Here is a 22,875-nt window from a genome sequence, read left to right as displayed (position 1 = left end):
TCAGGGGGCGTGGAAATCAACTGAATATTAATAAATGGGCGGCCACTTTTATGAATATTAAACAGAGGAGCCTGTCAGTGTGTGGGTAATCAAAAACAAAAATAAACAAAGAACTTCCCATACCAGAAATCAGAAACTAAAAGCTAGAAAAACACAGCAGGTAGAGGGAAACAAAATTAACATTTCAGATCTCCTGACCGTGCTGAAGAATTTCAGATTGAGAGTCACCGGGCTCGAAACGTTAACCCGGTTTCACACCTCCGGAAATGCTGCCTGACCTGCTGAGATTTTCCAGCAACTTTTTTTATTTTTGAAGGATTAACGAAAGTGGACGCCCCACGACGTGGTCCCGGCATCAGTTTTGCAATAACATCCGGGAATGGGCAGTCGACCGTTGACCTTTGTGGGGTGGGGGGGTGCGACCCCAAAGAAACACGTAGTGCGGGCGGCGGTCTCCATGGATACCGTTTCGGGCTGAAACCCGGGTCCTAATGAAGGGTTTCTGTCTGTAATGTTGACTTCGCTGCTCCCCGAGCAAGTACCGTGCTTTTCCCCAGCTCCGCATTTATTGACTCTAGCTTCCAGCGTCTGCAGCTCTTCCTGTCTCCATGGATACCGGCTCGCTGGGCGGGCCGTGGCGGCGGCGGGGAAAGTGGAGCCGCCCCGGATCGGGACAGAAGAGTGCGGTCACCATTTGGACTGGGTCAGTGAGTTTGGCCCAACCTTCAATCAGCAGGAAACCGGTCCGGTGATGGTACTGACCGCGTGAATTCTCCAAATGTCGGGGTGAGTGGGCCGGTGGGGTAGTTACTCATGGTCCGAGGAATATGAACAACTTTGAAAGTCCTGTGGATGCTGGAGGCCTGACGTTTCAAACAAAATGTGTTGGAGGACCCCCACCCCAGCGGCGAGGGGAATAGGGTGAAAGTTCCGATTCTGGAGATTACTTCCCCGCTGCAGATGCCGGGCATCTGAGCTAAAAGAGAAAGTGCTGGAGAAACTGTCACAGTTCTGAAGATAAATCGTATCGGACTGAAACATTAACCCTATGCTAAATTAAAGACGGGAAGAACTGCGGATGCCGTAAATCAGGAAGAAAAAGAGTTGTTGGAAAAACTCAGCAGGTCTGGCAACATCTGTGTAGGAGTAAACAACGTTAACGTTGCGGGCCGGTGACCCGTCCTCCCAGCTGAGCAAGGGTCACCAGATTCGAAACGTTAACTCTGTTTTCTCCTTCACAGATGCTGCCAGACCTGCTGAGCTTTTCCAGCAACTTTGTTTTTGTTATTAACCCTGTGCTGTCAGACCTGTTGAGTTTCTCCGGCCATTTCTGTTTTGACTCCGTCAACGATTAATGCTAACTTACCAATAACTACAAAGGTTTAATGTCTATTATAAGTATACAATAACTCACTGAAATACTGAATGATAATTGCACAAATATCTGACTTGTATCTGAATAATATACTGATATTCGATCAAAACCATAGCCACAAGTTCCTTTGATAACAAAGTGTGTAGCTGGATGAACACAGCAGGCCAAGCAGCATCTCAGGAGCACAAAAGCTGACGTTTTGGGCCTAGACCCTTCATCAGAGAAGGGGATGGGGAGAGGGTTCTGAAATAAATAGGGAGACAGGGGGAGGTGGATGGATAGAAGAGAAGATAGTTGGAGAGGAGAGTATATGTGGGGAGGCAGGGAGGGGATAGGTCAGTCCGGAGAGGACGGACAGGTCAACGAGGCGGGATGACTTTGTTATCTCGGATTCTCCAGCATCTGCAGTTCCCATTATCTCTGGCCACAAGTTCCTCTCACTGCATAGTTTGATCAGTCTTCTTAGTTAATATTACTTTTAATTGGCTGTCTACATAGCATCATGGTGTTGGTTTACATTCTGATTTTGTGTAAAGGTGCCGACTTTGAACTGATCTCCGTCAGTGAGAGCTGACCTGAACCTGAACTTGTCCAATCGAAGCTGGCTGATACAGGCTGACTTAAACCAAATTGAGAAAATTTAGCAGCAGTGGGTTCGCTTGCTGGGGAACTTTAATTAATTCATTCACTGGATATTTGTGTCTTTGGCTAGGCAAATATTTATTGCCCATTTCTAATTGCCAAAGAGGTGTTAGTAGTGAGCTGTCGTTTTGAACTACTACAATACATGTGATGCAGGTATGAGTACAGTGCTGTTATGGAGGGAATTCCAAGATGATGTCCCAGTGATTGAAGGAATCATGAAATAATTCCAAGTTGTTGCAGGGATACTTGACAAATGATAGAGCACTCCAGGAGAACAGTTAATGACAGTTGGAGAGAAGCTTTAATCTGGATCAAAGCTCAGTCTCTACGTGAAATAGAGCATCCAGGATTGTTTATCAGTTTGTCAACTACCTTTATGATAGCCTAGTACAGTTGGCCAAATCTTGTGTTATTCCTCCAGGACAGCATTCGGGTGAGTATACTTTAATTCACTAGCCGTGGTTAGATCAGAGAGCTGTACTGGACAGAGGTGGGCATAATCCAAAGAATCTGAAGGAGGGAGGGAGGGAGAGAGAGAGATAATGGGAACTGCAGATGCTGGAGAATTCCAAGATAATAAAATGTGAGGCTGGATGAACATAGCAGGCCAAGCAGCATCTCAGGAGCACAAAAGCTGACGTTTCGGGCCTAGACCCTTCATCAGAGAGGGGGATGGGGAGAGGGAACTGGAATAAATAGGGAGAGAGGGGGAGGCGGACCGAAGATGGAGAGTAAAGAAGATAGGTGGAGAGAGTATAGGTGAGGAGGTAGGGAGGGGATAGGCCAGTCCAGGGAAGACGGACAGGTCAAGGATGTGGGATGAGGTTAGTAGGTAGATGGGGGTGCGGCTTGGGGTGGGAGGAAGGGATGGGTGAGAGGAAGAACCGGTTAGGGAGGCAGAGACAGGTTGGACTGGTTTTGGGATGCAGTGGGTGGCGGGGGGAAGAGCTGGGCTGGTTGTGTGGTGCAGTGGGGGGGAGGGGACGAACTGGGCTGGTTTAGGGATGCAGTAGGGGAAGGGGAGATTTTGAAACTGGTGAAGTCCACATTGATACCATTAGGCTGCAGGGTTCCCAGGCGGAATATGAGTTGCTGTTCCTGCAACCTTCGGGTATCACCTGAAGGAGGACTTGGGACGATAGGCACTGGGTTAGGAAGCAGAGCTGCACTGTCAGGATAGGAGAATGTTAAATGAGTGGCCAGAATTCCACATAGAGAGGTCAGACCCCTCAAGGTTTACTAATGGAGAAATAGCCATCCAGTCACAGGGATCCACAGCACACAAAAATGTCCTTCAGCAAATTGTGTCTGTACTGGTCAAGAACTACCAACCAACTATTCTAATCCCATTTCCCAGCACTTGGCCCATAACCTTGTATGATTTGGGATTGTGAGTGGGCATCTAAATTCTTTTTAAATGTTACGAGTGTTTCTATCTCTACCATCCTTACAGGGCAGTGAATTCCATATTCCCACCAGCTTCTTGATGTTAATGTTCTTGCTCACATCTCCTTGAAACCTTCTACTTCTTGCCTTAAATCTATGCCCCTGGTTATTGATCACTTCAAGGGGGTAAGTTTCTTCCTGTTACCCTATCTAAGCCCATACTTGTGCAAAAGGGAACTTAAAAGAAAGATTGAACGAGTTTATAGGAGATATGAGAGGGTACTGGCAGGTAAAGGAAAATCTTTAGTTATTTTAAGTCCAAGAATGCCCTGTGCACAAAATGCAGGACAAATCCAAAGAACAGGTCCTTCAGCCCTCCAACTGACAATTATAGTTTATTGATCTTAATTATCAGCTGCAATGGAAGGGGTGGGGATAGTGCTAACAAGAAACACTTGCAAAGAAAATCTGCCCACTGATATTCAGTTTGGTTCCACCTGGGGCACTCTGCTCCTGACCTAATTAAAACCTTAGTCTAAACGTAGACAAAAACAACTCAGCATCAGAGTGAATTGACGTCCAGCCTGCACTTGACCAAGTGTGGCATTAAGAAACTCTTGCATCCCGTGTATGAGTGCAAATAAAAACCCAGTGAATTTGCAGGTGATGCCACACATCTAGAGAAGTGTCTGGACATTTGTGGCTGAAACATAGAGCTAATTCCTTTGACTAATAGACTTAATGGGAGGGTGGTCAATGATTTTGTCGGGAAGTGGTTTGAATGCTGTTTGGATGAGACATTAATTCCTGTCTCTCTGTCTGTCTGACTCTTTCTGTTTCTGCTTGATAAAACAGATTTAAAGATCCCATGAAAAGTATTTGAAAAGAGGTGAGCTTGCCTACTACCTTGGCCGTCACTCAGATTAATTGGATTTTCATCTTATTTCCTGATATGAAACTGTATATATGCAAAATGGCCTCCCCGCATTGTAGTGGAGCTGGAGGCCTCTTGGTTCACCGTGTTGGTGCCAGCTCCCTGATAACTATCTATTTCATTGTGTTTCCCTGAACTCTCCCCACATCTTGCTAAATCTGACTTAATAAGTAGCTTAAGAATTTCAACTATGAGGCTTGTGAGGATGGGCCAAAGCAGGCAAACTCTTTAAAATGGAAATCTCCAGTTGTTCTCATCGCTAAAGTCTCTCAACTCTGGTAGTGAATACTTTCTGTAGCTTGCATCCTTTTAAAGTAATTTCCTGTGTCAAGTGTTAGAAACAGTTTTGAAAATGGCAATCCAGAAGTCACTCAGCAACTTATAGGGTGACTCTAATACAGCAAACATATTTACATGTTCATCCACAAGATGTTGTAACCATTTCAAAAGCAAAAATCACTTTTTAATGCACAATTGCTGTCATGTGGAAAACATTGGCTGATAACTTATGCATAAAGAGTAAACTAGGTGTAATCGGGACTGCTTGAATATTTTTAACTTTGCTTCAAATCTAAAAATAAATAAGCAGCCCTTTACCCTTGATGTTAGCAGCACAATGGAGAGAAACTGAACTGTATTTGTAGCTGTGAAGAACAGGCAGTTTGGGAACTCAAATACAGAGAATACGTAGACTGTTGGTTGCTAAGAGACCTTCATATTGAAGAGGCTGGGAAACTGAGAATTAAAAGCTGGAAGTGAGGTTAGTAATCTAATAACAAGCTCTGACATTCCTGAGAGGAACAAATGGGTCATACCATTATTCCGAGGATGAAACAACTACAGTACATGGCCCCTGTGAAGTGAACTAACATAGTCAATGTGGGATAAACAAGACACAACAATGGTAACCAAATAATACTAACCTAAATATGAAATACTGAAGATGCTGGAAATCTGTAATTAAAATTCAAAAGTGCTAGAAATAGCAGAGATATACAAGGTGTAGAGCTGGATGAACACAGCAGGCCAAGCAGCATCAGAGGAGCAGGAAGGCTGACATTTCAGGCCTAGACCCTTCTTCATCTAGGCCTGAAATGTCAGCCTTCCTTGCTCCTCAGATGCTGCTTGGCCTGCTGTGTTCATCCAGCTGAACACCTTGAATATCTCAGGTTCTCCAGCATCTGCAGGTCCTACTATCTCTGCTAGAATTGACAAGTCAGGCAACATCCATAGAGAGACAGAGTTAATGTTTCAGGTCAGTACTATGATCTTGAAATTGCTGGATTGTCATATTAAAAGAAAGGTTCACTCATGTCCTGCATGGGAAGAAACTGCTGTCTCCAACTGGTCTGACATGCATGGGACTTTACACACTGCAATTTATGTGGTTGACCCTTAAATGCCTCTGCTTTGGGCAAACAAGCCAGTCAGTCGTATCAAACTACTGCAGAAAAATCAATTCAATTCACCAAAAATGACAAAAGCACATCTTGCCCATTTGACTCAGCCGGGTTTTCCTCATAGTATTTGAGGACTTGTGTAAATTAATTGGGAGAGGTGTCCCACGGACTAGCAACTTGATACAGTCATTCTCATGATATCTAATCAACAACCAAAGCTCAATACACCTCTGCCACCATCCCTTGGTATGCCCTGTCCTATCCGACCAGCAGAAGGGATGGGAGAGTGAAATAGAAACGCAAGTTAATGCCCCAAAGAATCCTCAGCATTGACTCCAAACCCCATGATGTCTCAACAATAAAACCTGATTATCGACTGTTTTCCCACGTTAACTGATGGATCAGACTTTTTATATTGAACACCATTTGGGAGAAGCACCAAGTATAGCAAGAAGTCGGAATATGCTTTGGGGGATTTCACTGACCAAAAGTAACTTGATACTCTATTACTGGCAAGTAAGTCCTGAAGAACACATCTGTCAGACAACAGATATCTGATGTCAGGTCCTTGTGAGAAAAGCAGCAAATGAGGAAATCCCCTTCTTCTCCAGTATACCTGTTGCTGATGGATCTGTCCAAAACAAATCAAGTAGTCTGAATGCTTAACATCCACCACTACTGCACAACAGCAGACACTTGTAATGTTTATTAGATACTTTGCAGGTCTTCACCAAAGTTCCTTAGACAGAACCTTCAAAACCCAAAACCACTCCCATCTGGAGGGACAAGGGCAGCAGCTGCATGGGGACACCTACCACTTGCAAGTTCCCCTCCAAGCCGCTCACCATCCTGACTTGAAAATATACTCCCATTCTTCAGTTTCTTGGGGTCAAAATCCTGGAATCTTTCCCTAACAATGTTGTAGCTGTACCTATAACAAATGACCTGCAGCATTTCAAGAAGGCAGCTTATAACCTTCTCAAGAACAAACAGGGATGGACAATAAATACTAGCGAAGTCAGTGAAGCCTGCATTCCTGAATGAATAAATAAAATGAAGTACAATGGTATTGAAGGGATCGTCACTCTACAGTCCTTGGGTGATCAAGTCCTGGCTGCATGGCACAAAGATTGTGCTGTGTGGGATAGATTCAGAACTCATCAAAACTGGGTATCCATGGTGCACTGTCAGTGGCAGCAGAATTACACAAAATCACAATCTAGCCTCTTGGCCTGACACATCTTTCGATTTGAGATAACAAGGTGTAGAGCTGGATGACCACCGCAGGCCAAGCAGCATCAGATGGGCAGGAAAGCTGGTGTTCCGGGCCTAGATCCTTCTTCGTTTTCTGAAGAAGGGTCCAGGCTCAAAACTTTAGCATTCTTCCTCCTCTGATGCTGCCTGGCCTGCTGTGCTCATTCGGCTCTATACCCTGTTATCTCCGAAATATCTTTCTATTTGTCCATTTCATCAAGTTCAGGGATCAACTCCGTCAGAAGTACAGGAGAGCATGCTAAAAGCAACACCAGGTATCCCTGATGTCTCAGATTGGTAAAGTTACAACACAGGATTGTCTTCCTCCTAGGCAGCACAAGCCACATGAAATGGACAGAACTAAGCAATTCCATAACCAACGAATTAGATCAAAGCTGTGCAGTATTATTTCATGCAGTTATAGATGGTGGTGGACAATTAAACAACTAACAGAGAAGGAGTCTTCACACACATCCCAATTCCCAACCAAAAGGAAAGCCCCACACTAATGTAAAAAAAGGCTGAAGCATTTGCAACTGCTTCAACTAGAAGTGCTGTGAATAATCCATTGTGACCTTCTCTGAGATTCCTAGCATTACACATGCCAGTCTTCAGTCAACTCAATTCATTCTACCAGGTATAAGTAATGACTGAATGCACTGGATGTTGTTTTATAATTCCTCATAGACCAATAATAATGGAAGGAAATCCCCACAATGGCAATATAAAGAAAACTGCCAATATTTCACCTTTTCTAAAACTTTTCCGGTAACAATCAAACAAAATCAGCATTAAAAGTATTTACCGGGTAAACAAAACTTCAAACAAAATGTAAATTTCACTAGTCATTACATCACAAGCACTTCTCTCATGGTTACTTGCATCACTTCTCACACAATTGAAGCACCATGTACAATTTCACCACTTCTTGCTTTGGCCCCTAGCAGCAGTATTTTACCTGATGTTCCTAACCGGGTACACTTTTAGGAACCCTCTCGTCCTTGGGTCACAAACACCCTGATGGTTTAGTCTTCCAGAGTTTCTTTTCAGTCAAGAAGCAACCTGCAACCCGGGTCACAGTCTGGTTTTCCAATCCAAATACTACCTTGCTCACAAGTTGTTTCGCCAAAAAAGCTTGAAGTTGTTTCCTTTTACTTTGAAACAGGAAACTGCTTCATTCGCAGAGGCTCAGTTGTTAGCACAACCACCTCACAGCACCAGGGACCCAGGTTCAATTCTACCCTTGGGTGACTGTGTGGAGTTTGCACATTCTCCCCGTGTTTGCGTGGGTTTTCTCTGTGTGCTACGGTTTCCTCCCACAGTCCAAAGATGTGCAGGCTAGGTGGATTGGCCATACTAAATTGCCCGCAGTGTTCAGGGATGAGTGAGTAGGGGGATGGGCCTGGATTCGATGATCTGAGGTTAGGTGTGGACTTGTTGGGCCAAAGAGCCTGTTTCCACACTGTAGGGATTCAATGGACTATGAACATATTTGCTTCCCCTCATGTGAATTCTGTATTCTGAAATATAGGTTCAGATACCAGCTGCAATTCCATTGGATTATCTCTCTGTTGACTATTGTTTGAGCTTTATGGCAACCTAGATCACATGAGCACTTCCAAAAAGTTTAAAAACACATTGGTAAATTTAGCTTCACATGCACGATGAAGGTAAAACATTTACAGATGCTGGAGTATCTCTGAAGAGAAGAGCAGTGTTGACATTTCAGGTCCAGTTACCCTTAATCAGAACTGAAAGTTAAAGATAGGGTTGGTGGCAGGGGAGGGAGAACAAGTGAGATGAGATGGGGATGGTGCAGAGAGAGAGAGAGAGAGAGTGAGAAATGGGCCTCTTTCACTGAACATCATCTCCAGCTATCTCACTTCACCCAATCTTGTTATTGGTACAAATACCACTATTTCCTAGCTACTTTCAGTTCTGACCAAGGGTCACTGTACTCAAAAAGTTAACACCATTTTTCTTTCCAAAGGTATTGCCAGACCTGCAGAGTTTCTTTGGAAATTTCTGTTTTTGATTTGATGCAACATGATGACACAGGCTTTTCCCCAAAGCACAAAGGTCAACTCAACTTCAAACCCTTAGCTCTGACAACATCCCAGCTGTACTCCATGACTCACCAGTTTCTGTTTTTAAGCTAAATTTCTAACCATCCTGACATTATTCATCTTATTCCATGAGCCTCAATTTGCAAACCAACATTTATCTGTTTTACAGTGTCAGATGCTTTCTTAAGAGCATATGGACAACAACCATTGCACTCTTTTCGTGAACATTCTGTTACTTCATCAAAAATCTCCTTTAGATAGGCTGAACACAACCTGGTTTCTAGAAATCAGTGCTGACGCTCCTGAATGAACTCAAGCCTCCTGGTCCTGAACCAAGGTGTCACATTTGCCTGATAATAATCCTCTGGCACCAATCCCTTAGCAAGATTGGAAGTTTATGGCATGTCTTTCTGCTATAATAACTTTGCTGTTCTTCAAAACGTTGCGATGGAACTTTTGTTGCCATCTAAGCAGGCAGATGGGCCCTGTGGTTTTAACACTTCATTGAAAGATGACACCCCTTATATTGAGGTGTTTCCTCATTACAGCACTAGAGGTTCAGCTCTGATTTTTATATCCAAGGCCTGGAATGGAACTTTAGAAACAGTGTGATTCAGACTTGAGACTGAACCAACTACTAAATAAGCGAAATAAATAAGTATTTGAGGTGAGAACCAGAGGCATAATAAGGTAGCAGTTTTTTTTCTACATCAAGTAATTGATCTGTAATGTGGTGGAAGTACATTTAATAGGAGCATTCTAAAAAAAATAAATAAAATACTTGAAGGGGAAACATGACCAGGCACATGAAAAGCGCAAGAGACTGGGATTAATTAGATAGCTATTAAAGAGTTGGCACAAGAACGCTGATCAAAAATGGCTTCCTTCCTGTATCATTCTATGATTTAGATGGGATGCAACATGACAGATGGATTTTGATGTGAGTAAATCTAGATTGATATGCTTAGGAATAAGTAGGAGTAAAAATATGTGGAACATGAAAGGTCCTTTGGCAGAAAATGAATAGGAGAGCAAATTTTGGAAGTAATGATTAACCATACTCAAAACACCTGGTCAGTTTGACATAATTGGTAATAAAACGGGTGGAGTCGTGAGATACACCTGTAAAGTATTAGATTGGAAGTCAGAACAAATTGTACTAACACTCTACAGATCCATGGTGAGACCGATGTGGTGTACAGTTTCAATCATTATTAGAGAAAGATGCAATAACAAAGAAAAGATCCAGTTAATAAGCCTACTTTCAGGATAAAGAACTGAGGACAGACATAATGCAGATTATTAAAGTAATGAAAATTTGGAATTCTCAGATGGTTACAACTGATGGAATGAATAGTAACATGCTAGAATAGAATTGAGCAGAAGTGATATTTTCGATCGCAAGTACTCTTATATCTAAAGAGTTTACTTAAATGTAATAGGGCTGGAGTGACAATTACTTTTTCTTCTGCTACTCATTATCTTTTTTTTAAACAGACGTTGTAATTGAAAGAAGTAGAGGGAGGCTTTTTGGAAGAGGTTACTAAGGAAACTAATGAAATCATCCAATGAAAGTGACATAACATTGATGAGTCAAGGATAATGAGGTTAATAAGTTAGTCTCTTGATGTTGAAGTTAGGATGGCAGAGTTGGCCAAGGTTTACCAGGCAAGGGGATTAAACCAGTAGGAATTTAAATAAAATAAAACCTGGTGAATTTAAGGAGTACTTTGGTCTGTTAAGGTGACAGCAGCATCAGCAGTGATCCAACAGCTGAACCAGAGTTGGTTTATGAAAGTTCATTAGTAATTAACTAAAGGAGAAAAGGAGGGCTAATTTGCAGAATCTGCCTTTCAGTGTTATTGTGTAACTTTCAAATCAAAGATGTCTACAATAGAGAACCAATTTCAATGTGTGGGATATGCGAAAGTTTGGAACAATTAGAGAGAAGAGATAAAAAGCAGATTATAAACAAGCCAACTTATTGCATTTACACAGCAGTGTGAGACCACCTAGGTGAAAAGAGTGAGAAGAAGGACATAAACTTTGGTGTTAAATGAGGTAACAGTTAAGAGGTTTCAGAGCTGCCAAGTTGCCCATGATAGATGATTGGCCTATTCCACAAAAATTTCAGCAATAATGTGTCAAAATAAAATAGCAAGGACTTGAGGTAATAGGCTGCAAGAAGAGACCTGCTGAATTTGACACTTTCTATGAATTAAAGAACAGGAGCAGCAAGGCATACAGCTGGTGAGAAATCCTGACCCTCCAACAAAGGGGGATAACAATGAGGAAAGGTATAAAAGAATGAGCTTCCACTAAGAAGGTGTCAAAACCATCTCTTTTTAGACCTCAGGTGGAACTGTTTCTGGACATAACGCCTGTCAGTCACAGTGTATCACGCTAGATAATGTCCTCAAAATGATAGTTAGCAAAATAATTCTTCCTTTATAAAATGCCTTGTTTATGTTAATGTTTGAATTTTGTAATAAAAAGAATTTACATTTGATTAATATGTTTTAGTTGCGCCCACTTCAACCCTGAATCCAAATTATTTTCAGGGGTATGGTATAAAGCGAGGTGTTCCCAAACTTTAATTGGAGACTGCCACAAGCCTGACAGCATTGTCACAGTGGTGACGTTGAGAGATGTGTTAGAAAGAGAGAGCTAAGTGTTGTCTATGGATGTTTGTATGGAAATTGACTGCATCTTTTGATTCTGCAGCCAATGAGAAGCGGAAGAGACCAATTGTAAATCCATCGCAGACTCCAGAGGTAACAGTGCACAATGGAATGAGAAGTCACTTTTCTGGAGGTAGTCTGATAATAGCTAGAGAGGTTTGGAAAGGATGGTGATTGAATGTGTTCAAGCTTGCTGAGAAGATGAGAAAGTCAAGAAATTAAAATGTGTCAAGCTCATACTCATCGAGGTTATCTTTTCCAACAACTATTATGTTGTTTAAATGCAGTGGCAAATGTTTGATTTCAAAGATATAAATAAGATATTGCGCTCCCCCATCTTTTTTTTTATAGCCATGTAACCTCCCAGGAGATGTGGAAAAGTACAAGACCATTAAGAAGAGGGAGAAAATGCTGTAAAAGCATCACAGTGTCAAATAAGGCTCACAGATCATGTTCCAGGCACAAACTGGTCCAGTTTTCTCTTCAAGTATTCAGGGAGTGCTCACCCACTACATCAGCCAGCAACATATTCCAGTGGCCCACAATTCTTTGGGAAAAGAAGAAACAAAACTTGTGTTTTATACAGAGCCTTTGTTAAAGGGCAACACGGTAGATGGCTAAAATGTCCCAATGTTCTTCACAGGAGCATTATAGTGCAAAATTTGACAGTCGGCTACAAAAAAGACTTCTTAGGTTGTTTAGGCAAATACGCAGGTTTTAAGGAGCATCTTAAAGGATAAAACAGGTAGAAAGATTTAGGTAGGGGATTCCATCGCTTGAGGTTGGTATAAGAAGGCAGGGCCACCAATGGTGGAGTGATGAAAATTGGAGAATGCTGAAGAAATCTGAACTAGAGAACGGCTTGCGCCTTAGAGGGCTGTGAGACTGACGGAGATGATAAGATGAGAACTGAGGTCTTGGAGGAGTTTGAAAATGAAGATAAGAATTTTAAAATTGAGCATCTGCTTTACTGCAACCCAGTGTAAATCATTGAACAAATGCATGATGAGTGAATGGAACTTGGTGCCCTGAATGGTATGGGCAGCAAAATTTGGATTACATTATGTTGGCTGAGGATAGAATGAGGAATGCTGCCCAGGAATATGCTGTCAAGTCTTGAGGTAACAAAAGGCATGGCTGAGGGTTTAAGCAGCAGGTAAACTAGAATTAACCTTTGTTACCAAGGCAGATTTAGTTGGTGTTAGAGATGATGTGGATGCAGTCAATGGCAAGATTTTGAAGAACCTGGGTCAAACTCGGACAATTGTCATGAAGACAGATGTTTGTCACGTGGACCAAAGACCCGGAGCTTCAGTGTACCTGATACTTAATTGTAGAAAATTTTTGCTTATCTACTACAAGATGTTGAACAAGCAGTCTGGCAATTTAAAGACGGTGAAGGAGTTTGGAGAGGTGGTGTGGAAGTAGAACAACGTGTTATCTCCTTATCTGCAAACTGATGCTTTGTTTTTGCTGAGGGACGGCCTAATCTGTTCCTACTCTTGCACAATTTGAATGTCTGCTCCCTGATTCTCCTTCACAATCAGTTAAACTGGAATAATATCTAAATAGGGGTACCATTTAATGGACCTCTAAGACGACCCCTAAATCTCTGCTACTTTAATTTAAATTGATTTAACATCTGCTTCCTACCTGCCATTTTAAGAGGCCCCCAGATTTGGCCTGATACCAGAAAAATCAGCCTGGTTATTTGGAACTATTTTCAAAAGAAAGTTCTACTCCACACTCCCCTCCAGCTCCACCACACCCAGCACTTTCCCCTGCAACCGCAGGAAGTGCTACACTTGCACCCACACCTCCTCCCTCACCCCATCCCAGGCCCCAAGAAGACTTTCTACATCAAGCAGATGCTGACCTGTCCATCTGCCAATTTGTTATGCTGCATCCACTGTACCCGTTGTGGCTGCCTGTACATCGGAGAAACCAAGCAGAGGCTTGGGGACCGCTTTGCAGAACACCTACACTTGACTCGCAACAAACAACTGCACCTCCCAGTCGTGAACCATTTTAACTCCCCCTCCCATTCCTCAGACAACATGCCCATCCTGGGCCTCCTGCAGTGCCACAACGATGCCACCTGAAGGTTGCAGGAACAGCAACTCATATTCCGCTTGGGAACCCTGCAGCCCAATGATATCAATGTGGATTTCACAAGCTTCAAAATCTCCCCTCCCTCCACTGCATCCCAAAACCAGCACAGCTCGTCCCTGCCTCCATAACCTGTTCTTCCTCTCACCTATCCCCTCCCCCCACCTCAAGCCGCACCTCCATTTCCTACCTACTAACCTCATCCCGCCTCCTTAATCTGTCCGTCCTCCCCGGACTGACCTATCCCCTCCCTACCTCCCCACTTATACTCACCTTCCCAGGCTCCATCCCCACCCCTTTAACTTATCTATCTCCTTTCCACTTATCTTCTCCTCAATCCATCTTCGATCCACCTCTCCCTCTCTCCTTATTTATTTTAGAACCCTCGCCCGAAACATCAGCTTTTGTGCTCCTAAGATGCTGCTTGGCCTGCTGTGTTCATCCAGCTCCACACTTTGTTATCTTGGATCTTAAAAGAACTGACTGGTGAGATGCTGATGCATTGGATTTAATTTTCCAAATCTCAACTCTGATGCTGCTTGGCCTGCTGTGTTCATCCAGCTTCACACCGTGTTATCTCAATTCGGTGAAGCTTCCTTTTGATTGGAGAAATGCTAACGCAACTCTTTTATTTTGGAGGTCCATCGGTGTTTTTGCTCATCTGGCAGAGCCCTCTGGCAGAGTCCAAGGGAGCAGTGGTATGAAGTTTAGCAGAATTGACAAGCTCCAGAAGGAAAGTGAATAGTACAATCAGGCAGAAGAGCAATGTTGGGTGAGGACAAGGATTGAAAAGGAAGGTCGCTGAAAGGAAAGGATGGCCAGAGGAGCGTCCCTGGCAAGAAGAACATACAAACATATAAATAAGGAGCAAGGGTACACCACCTGGTCCCTTGTGCTTGCTCTACATTTCAATAGGAGCATGGCTAATCTGTTTACTTCACATTCATGTAAACTCTGATAACCTTTCACTCCTTGTTTGTTAAGAATCTTTCTTCCTCTGTCATAAAAAGTATTCATTGACTCTGCATTCACTGCATTCTGTGAAAGATCATTTCAAAGACCATGACCCTCCTGAAAAACCATTTCTCCTTATCTCTGTCTTGAGTGGGCGACCCCTTTATTTTTAAACAGAGACTCCTAGTTCTAGATTCTCTGTCAAGAGGAAACATACATTCCACATCCACCCAGCAAAGACCCTTCAGAATTTTGCACACTTTAATTAAGTCACCACTTACATTTCTAAACTCCACCACACATCCAAGCTTAGCCCTATCAACCTTTCGTCATTGCACAACCCTTTGCACAATGTAGCCAATCTTCTCTGAAATGCTTTCAACACAGTAACATTTTTTTTAAGTAGGAAAACTGAGATTGCATAGTACTTCACATTTGTTCTCCTCAATGCCCTATATAACTAAAGGATAGAGAACGACTTTGATATTCAATGTCTCTTGCAGTAAGCAACAATGTTCTATACACTTTCCTAATTATTTGATGTAGTACATACCAGCCTTTTGCAATTCAGGTACGAGTAAACCTAGATCTTCCTGTACCTTCACGCTCTGCAGTTCTCTTGCCATTTGGAAATTCTGCATAATTTTTATTCTCAGCTAAAATAGACAATGTCGCATGTTTGCACATTATATTCCATATTCGAGATCATTGATGGTTCACCTGACCTAGTTCTATCCTTTTGTAGCTTCCTCATGTCCTCTTCAAAACTTACATGCCTATCTACTTTTATGTCATCAACAAATTCAACAACCATACTTCTGATTTCTTCTTCCAAGCCATTTATATAAATTGTAAAATCGTAAGGTTTAGCACTGATCCCTGTGACACACCATTCATAACATCTTGCCTTCAACTTATAACTACTCTGATTCCTGTTACTGAGCCAATCCTCTATTCATGTTAGTATGTTATCCCTTACAGCAAGAGTTGTTTTGTTGCAGTAGTGGCATCATATCAAGTGAGGAGATAGGAAAAAAGGGCTCAAGGCAAGGTGATTTTGGTATTTTGTAAGAAACTACCAGCACACTCGCTGAAACTTTGTGCCCATTTAAATGATTGACACCTGCAGCATCTCTGCCTGCTTATAGCACAAGATCACGGAGATTCTATTTGCTTTTGTACCAATTTTAAATGGAATAAATTAACATCATGTGTGAGTGCTGTAAATGCAGAATGAAGCGTAATGTTCCACTTTTATTGATGGTCACCACAGTTAACGAGCTAAGCCACGCCTTCTAATATACACATTAAAAGTAATAACTCTCAAGAGGATTGGGCAAAAGTTGCCACCTGCCTAATTAAAAAAAAGCAATCTCATGATCACTATAATGTACAAATATGTGTCTGCATTATACTTCACATGTAAAACAAATAAACCCTCCAAATGTCAGAGTGTATATAAGTTTATAATATTTTGAGATTACCGTGTCATCTATTGGTGATCGAGAGATTAATAGTTAATATTTAAATCAGCTCAAAACGTTATATGGAATAAAAATGGTACTGGCACCAAGCAAGAAAGCATGTGGAATGTTGGCACTTATTTTGAACGAAATGGAGTGTTAAAGTAGGCAGATTTTGCTACATTCTTTCGTGATTAAACTTGCAGGTTATTAATACATTCAAAACCTGGCGGTAAGAGAATGGTTTGTAACACACATTCTCACAGATGCACATGTGCCCAAGAAAGGAAAGGATTGCAGTTACAAATTATTTAAAATCAAAGACATTGGCTTGAGTTCATATGAATTCAAGTCCAGCTGGTCAAGTTCCAATGCGGTTTCTTTCAGTTGGCTGGATTCTGAAGTCCCTTTCACAAGAGCACAGGTGCAATTGAATTGCGGATGAAGGGGCAACAGTTGTAAAATGGGAAAAGAATCACTCATTTTTGTGGGCAAATGATATCCAGCAGTCAGTGATATAAAAATGCTGCGTTTGATCATTGAAACTCTGGGTAGGTATAAGGCCAGTTGTCTGGGATGAAAGCATGCCTGAGGACATGCTGAGTACAGGAGCCAAATAAGTGACCGTTGTTGATTGGGTCAATGCTGCTGCAATGTTGCAGCCTTAGGCCATTAAGTGTCTTTCATAAGACCCTGCAAATATCTCTGGCAGAGCCCTGGGATAAGGATGTGGGCAATGGATACTTTGACAGTTCATGCTGAAGTTTAAGCAACAGGTCCAGCTGACAGCGGGTCTTGCCCCAGATAACTTCGAATGTCTGTCATCACCTGACATGATACTCTGGTCCTCAAGAGTGTGTTCAGGCATGGGCGATCCCATGTCTGGCGTGGCCTCCTCTGAATTGCACCTCTCCTCAGCTCCCCACCGTCCCATGAAGCTGCATGAGTGTGAGTAGGTGGTTCTTCCTGCTCCTGGCACTGCAGGTGCTGCTGATACTTTTGCTGGTAACCTTTGTGTCCATTTTAGATTTATTCTAAAACAGTATAAATGCCGATCTAATGAGTCAGAGTTTCAAGTTACAAATCGGTTCTACAGGATTGCCATCCTACTAGGTATCAACTTCAAAGCATTGCAGAACTAAAATGCGGAGAGAAACCTCTAAAGGTTAAGTATGCAAACCATTCCACACTCCTGCTAAATAAGCAGCTGCATGCACTGTGTTGAGTAATCATATTTTGTGCTGAAATGTATTCAAATTTTTTGAGTATTGTCTCCAGTTCTCTGATTTGCTGCTGTGCCTTCCGTGGGGAGTTTCCTGAGCACTAATTCCCCAATTTGAGATAGAAAAACATACTCCAGAACAGTTGATTGTATGCAGCCTAACATGCTACATGAGATCTGGAAGGTAGCAAATCAGTCTTAGCCTTCTGTATATTCCGAGACTTGCATGCCCTTGTATAATAAAGTTCAAGCCGAGATCCCCAGATTACGGAATGGTATTCATTGCACCTTGTGTAGCTTCAAGATATAACAGTACTGTTCCTAAATTATTTGCAATTATGTATTCCCTCAAACCGTTGAGGAACACTAGAGGTCTGACGGATAATGCTTTAAAACAACATGACTGAATGAATTATTTGCATTTTTGTGGATGTTATCTAAATAAATTACTAAATCTGGCTCACTGCTCATCAGTAATTACTAAAATTAAAACTAACTAGTTCATTTAAGATGATCAATAATGCCAGTAAATGCAACAAATCCCGCCTCTCAACATTTTCAAAACTTCATGGCAAAGTAGATGCACTTTCTGTTATGTACCACTAGAGGGTAGTAAAAGATCACACTCTTCTTCACAAGTCAGTCAAACAAGAAATTGTTCTCGATAAAACGTGGAGCTGGAAGAGCAGCTGTGATGAAGGGCCCAGACGTGAAACGTCAACTTTCCTGCTCCTCTGATGCTGTCTGACCTGCTGTGCTCCTGCAGCTCCTCATTTTATCGATTCTGACTTCCAGCACCTGCAGTCCTTTCTATTTTCTATACAAAAAAAACTTGCAGAATTTTAATATTTGTTTAAAAGTTACGCTGGTACAAATTGAACTTTGCCATTGATAAGTTTTGAAAATTAATTCCAAGTTATTAATTTCAAATGATTAGTTTTTATGGAAAAGTCTTGATAAACATTTGCCCTATTTTCAAGTGGGGGAGAAGTGCCAACTTTTTGGCATGATTTAATGAGTCATGAACAAAACCACTGTACATGGTTTGAAATATGATAACGTGACATTGTGAGTGGCATTTACAAAATAAGGCACCCATTTGATGTACAGCATCAGTGGTCGTTGAACACTTCTCAAGCATCTAATAAGCTGGATTTTATGGCAAACATTTTGTTAATGGAATCACAGACTGCACATTCAAAGTGTGAAAAAACCCAACATTTTGGCGAGTGCTCTAATGTAGCATCTATTTACATAATGGAGGAATTTGATAGGGGAGGTTGATTCCAACTCTTTCCAAATGTTTAAGCAGCTGGGAGAAGGTCTGGAAGAAGTAGAATGGCTGAAGTAAAACTTAGCATATAAATATGAATGAACTACAAATACAATAAAGTTTTTCATTTATTTGGTACCTTTTACATCTTCAGAACATGCCTTGGTGCTCCATCACGAATACATTTTGAAGGCATAAATAGCAGGCAATTTGTGTACAGCAAGGTCCCACAAACCAGTAAAGAAACAAATGATCAGTTGCACTTTCTTTTTGATCTTTGGTTGAAGACTGAACTGAAATGTTAAATGACTGGGACAGCTCCCTGTTTTCCTTTAAGACCGTATCTCTTGCCAAAGTACTAGTTCCGAAAATTGATCCCGTCTGTGCGAGCCCAGTGCTCTGGAACCAGATCATGAACCTGTTATTGCCCCTTGCCACCTATTCTCTGCGTTTGCTGCTCCCCCATTATCAGCTCCCAACACTGCCCTGCACTCTGCAGTTCCCCACTCTCTGCTCCCCTCATTGCTTTGTTAACTGGCTCTGGTGTTATTTTAAAAGAAAGCAAAGAAAAAAAACAGGCTTGCAATTTTGAAATTCATGGTACAGACCAGCTGCTGTAGCTCAGCTTTGTAATTCCAACACTCCTCACAGTCAGTACATAGAGTGGAGAGTGCAGATGCATTGCTTGCTTCAAATTCTTTTTCAATGTGGTTTTAAGAGACTAAGCAATTGTGGTGTTCTTCTGTAAGAAATTATTGCAAAGTTTTGTGGAATGCAAAGGTGTCACCGATACTGGTAACATATGTATTGAATGTGCACCCTACAGTGCATTGGCAGTGAGCAGAGCCTTAGAACATAGAACGTACGGCACAGTACAGGCCCTATGGCCCACGATGTTGTGCCGAACCTTTACCCTAAACCTAAGGTCTATGTAACCTCCACCCCTACATTATACTATCATCCATATGCCTATCTAATAGCTGCTTAAATGCCCCTAATGAGGCTGACTCCATTACCCTCTCCGGCAATGCATTCCATGCCGCGACCACACTCTGAGTAAAGAACCTACCTCTAATGTCTCCCCTATATCTACCTCCACTCACTTTAAAACTATGTTCCCTCATAAAAGCTAACTCCATCCTAGGAAAAAGTCTCTGGCTGTCTACTCTATCTATACCTCTGATCATTTTGCACACCTCTATCAAGTCACCTTTCATCCTTCATCGTACTAAAGAGAAAAGCCCTAGGTCTCTCAACCTTACCTCGTAAGACCTTCCCTCTATTCCAAGCAACATCCTGGTAAATCTCCTCTGCACCTTTTCTATTGTTTCCACATCTTTCCTCTCATGAGGTGACCAGAACAGGACACAATACTCCAGATGCGGACGAACCAGTCTTTTGTATAGCTGGAGCATAACTTCACGGCTCTTGAACTCAATCCCTCTATTAATGAAAGCTAACACACCATACGCTTTCTTAACAACCCTATCCCACATGGGAGGCAGCTTTCAGGGAACTGTGAACATGAACCCCAAGATCACTCTACTCCTCCACACTGCCAAGAATCTTTCCGTTAACCCTGCATTCTGCTTTCAAGTTTTTCCTTCCAAAATGAATCACCTCACACTTTTCAGGGTTAAACGCCATCTGCCACTTCTCAGCTCAGCTCTGCATTCTATCAATGTCCCTCTGTAACCTAGAACAGCCCTCCGCACTGTCCACAATGCGACCCCTCTTCATATTGTCTGTGAACTTGCTAATCCACCCTTCCATTTCTTCATCCAAATCATTTACAAAAATCACAAATGGAAGAGGACCCAGAACAGATCCTTGTGGTACACAACTCGTAACTGAACACCATATTGAATATTTTCTGTCCACTACCACCCTTTGTCTTCTAAGCATCAGCCAATTCTGAATCCAATCTGCCACATTTCCCCCTATCCCATGCCTCCTTACCTTCTGCATGAGCCCACAATGGGGAACCCTATCAAATGCCTTACTGAAATCCATGTATACCACATCCACGCGTTTGGTCACCTCTTCAAAGAATTCAATAAGGTTTGTGAGGCATGATCTACCCCTCACAAATCCATGCTGACTATCACAAAGCAAACTGTGTCTTTCCAACTGATCATAAATCCTGTCTCTCAGAGCACTTTCCAATAATTGCCCACAACTGAGGTAAAACTAACTGGCCTGTAATTTCCAGGGATATCCCTGTTCCTTGTTTTGAACAAGGGAATGTGTAAATATTTTACCTGATGGACACTGAACAAGACTAGCAATAAGTACAACTCTCAACATTATATTTATCCATAAGATCACCAATGCATCTACAGTGGCAGAAGAAATCAAGAATACTCACATTGATGTAATATGAATTAGGGAACCGTGGATGCTGGAAATCAAACAAAAAACAAATTGCTGGAGAAATTCAGCAGATCTGGCAGCATCTGTGGATAAAAGCCGAGTTAATGTTTAAGTCCCAGTAATCCTTCTTCAGAACACTAGATTCAAACCATTAACTCTGCTTTCTCTCTCCACAGATACTGCCAGACCTGCGGAGTTTCTCTGGCAATTTCTGTTTTTGTTTCAATACCCACATTGAGTCTGTTCTGGAATTGAATGATTAAATTGAATTAGGTTTATTGTCACTTTTGCTGACATGAGTACATCGAGAAGTTTACAACTTATCAGGGCACTACCTTAGGTGTGCAAAGGGTTCTAGGTACAGAATCTTGGTACAAAGCAGAAAAATAAAGAAAACAATATCCTTTTTAAAAAGTAGGAAAACAAAGAAGCACGGTTAACAGTTCAACATGATAGTCCATTAGTGCCTCAGCATGCTGGGTTCACACTCCTCATAATGATTCAACCTCCCCCATCTCCGGGCACGACCTTCCCCCTACCCCAGGGTGCCTGCTCTCGCTCTTGTCACTGTTGACCACCTCAGGCTGCACTTTCCTGCTCTCGTCACCACTTGGGATGACCACCACCGATACTGGAAACTCTCTGCCACATTCGGCTCACCCTCCTACACTGGCTGGATCTTCTCTGCCACGATCTCCTCCGCACTGCACAAACCCACACCTCACACAAGGTAAGCACATTAAACCACAATTTTAAAAAAAAGTCACGAAAGAAGCAAAAAAAGGTAAATGAAAGGGGGAGAATGTCACAATCAGAATATATCTATGATGAGACCTCAAAACTTCTCACTAATTGATGCCCATAAAAGATTCCAACAACAGACAGGTGAAATCTCAAGTTCACAGGAGCCAAATTCCTCACGAGCATGATGCCAAACCTAGATATTTGCCAATGCACTTAACCTCAGAAAGCCACTGCCTTCAGAACACCATTTGGAAAATATTTGGCTCCAGAGAATTACTTTAGCTTTATCTTTTGTTAAGATTCTACCCGAGCAGCATCTGGCAGAATTACAGAAGATAAGTCTGGATGAATATACGCTGCCAGTGATGTTACAGTAAAGGGCAAAGCCAAAGTAGGGTGTGATTAGAACCTTCACTCTCACTGGCAACTTGTTGCAAAAGGCTCATTCTCTACACTAAACCGTACCAGGTGAATGTAAAACGGATCCATTTTTCTTTGGCACTTCTGCTCGTGGAAGACAGCTTTATAGTGTATGTATGTTAATGCACACAGTGTGGAGAATAAGGATGGTGAGTTACAAACATGACCAGTGTGTGACAACACAATGTTGTTGTAATAATGGAAACATGATATAAAGGCATGAATGAGACACTTGTCTTTCCTAACCACCCTAATAAATAAGAGAGATAGGGTGACAATACTGACAAGGGAAAACACAATTGTGTTGAAAGCTGGAATGTTTGAGAAAGCATTTGGATAAAGAAGCAAAAAGGGTATGATCACACTGTTGACGTATAGTTCTCCAAATTTTCTGTGAGAGAGAGGAACAAATCTGCAGAGAAATCACAAGTAAGTAAGAACTACAGAAAGTGATATTTGGGAACTTTCATTACCAAAATCAATTAGGATAATTAGGGGGGTGGGGCACAACACCTGAAATATGTTTGGGCAAACTTCCTCAGTATAGAAAGGAAGTGTGATGGATTGGATGTTGAG

The 22,875-nt window shown here is 42.0% G+C and overlaps 1 long non-coding RNA gene across 1 annotated transcript; it reads left to right on the top strand.

Moving 5' to 3' along the window:
- The first annotated feature begins 328 nt into the window (after positions 1–328).
- LOC125453356 (uncharacterized) lies at positions 329–16,254 on the top strand. Its single transcript, XR_007247756.1, has 2 exons — positions 329–786; positions 14,490–16,254. It is a non-coding gene; the product is annotated as an uncharacterized LOC125453356 (long non-coding RNA).
- The last annotated feature ends 6,621 nt before the right edge of the window (positions 16,255–22,875 follow it).

The sequence above is a fragment of the Stegostoma tigrinum genome, chromosome 6 (genome assembly GCF_030684315.1).
Source record: "Stegostoma tigrinum isolate sSteTig4 chromosome 6, sSteTig4.hap1, whole genome shotgun sequence".
NCBI lineage: Eukaryota > Metazoa > Chordata > Chondrichthyes > Orectolobiformes > Stegostomatidae > Stegostoma > Stegostoma tigrinum.
The sequence above is the reverse complement of the archived record's forward strand: the minus strand, read 5'-3'. Positions and strand labels throughout refer to the sequence as shown.